The sequence below is a fragment of the Tachypleus tridentatus genome, chromosome 8 (assembly GCF_004210375.1).
Source record: "Tachypleus tridentatus isolate NWPU-2018 chromosome 8, ASM421037v1, whole genome shotgun sequence".
Lineage (NCBI taxonomy): Eukaryota > Metazoa > Arthropoda > Merostomata > Xiphosura > Limulidae > Tachypleus > Tachypleus tridentatus.
The window spans coordinates 93,553,899-93,555,260 of NC_134832.1; the positions used below are offsets into that span (position 1 = coordinate 93,553,899).

General features: G+C 34.4%; 1 non-coding gene across 1 annotated transcript; it reads right to left on the bottom strand.

The window, feature by feature from the left end:
* Positions 1 to 382: 382 nt before the first annotated feature.
* On the bottom strand, positions 383 to 464 carry TRNAS-GCU (transfer RNA serine (anticodon GCU)). The gene has a single exon. It is a non-coding gene; the product is annotated as a tRNA-Ser (tRNA).
* Between the last annotated feature and the right edge of the window lie 898 nt (positions 465 to 1,362).

Consider the following 1,362-nt stretch of genomic DNA (forward strand, 5'->3'; position numbering starts at 1 on the left):
ATTTTATATTTGGTTCTTTAATGTGTATAAGAGTTTGTGTTGCAAGTTTTGTGTATCCGCCCCATTCCTACGCTAATTAGTAGTGAACTAATGACATCGTTTCAAACCACAGGACCACCTAATACAGAAATATGTGTAACTCAATTGGACGTTAATCGTTATTAAAACAACACGACAACTAGACATATTTAAGTAATAACACAACCGAAGAAATATGTTCAAAAACGTAATGTCGAATTTGACAGCGTCTTTCTTTTTCGTTGAAATTGCTTTGTTGCATCTTGTTTAACGTGTATTTCATTTTGGAAATTAACAGTAAATGGTTAAAGAACTTCGCTTTTCGTTTATCACCTACATTTATATAAAACTATCTCCGAACGTGCGACGAGGATGGGATTCGAACCCACGCGGGCATTGCCCAATGGATTAGCAGTCCATCACCTTAACCTCTCGGCCACCTCGTCCTCCTTTACCATTTTTTAATAATAGTTACTTATTATTTACCTTCCTTCTCTTATCTGGTATTTTACACTTTCTTAAAATGTGATGCTTTTGTGTTTGTGAAAGAGATAATAAGTAAGTGAATAATAAGAAACAAAATTTCTATTCATCCTTAGCTACGTGCAGCAAACGAAGCTCATGTTCTCATACTTTCTCCGACAGGAAATTTTCAAATAATCACTAGGAACGTTTTACTCGCAGACTTTTATTAAAAACATTAAGAGTATGTTACTACCCCATACGCATTAAAGCTTGTATTCAATATTCATTTTATTTCCTGTACCTGGTCGTTAAAATTCCAGATCGTTCTTTGATTAAAGTTCACTAAGAAAGAGAAACATTCTCGATTTGTAGAGAAAAACTCACTAAGAAACGTAACTCGTTACGTGTCTTCCAATACTGATGTCGTAGACGTTTCACCACAACAAATCACTTCCTCGTAGTAGCACTGAGAGAGCTAAAGTCTCTCCTTTTAACGCTTTAAATACACTTAGAGAGAGACGCGTTTACAAATGAAGATTTAGAATCAGCTGAATCCAACGGGTTCACTTATTGTCCAAATAGAAATCAAGATAAATTTAATTCGTTCATAACGGCTCACTGTTTTTAAGTAATTATGACATAATCATATTTCTATGTACACCTTCCTATGATAGTCAACAATTTGTAATATAACAGTGACCAACTACACACATATGTTGAACCTGAAATAATATTATTTAATAGAGCATCTTTCAAACAAAATAGATATCAGTTACCTCCACCAAAATACGGAAATACATTTATCAGGCTCCGTTTGTAAACACTAAACACGCGGCCTCTATGCCGAAGGACTGAATATGTGACGTAATTTTCTTATCA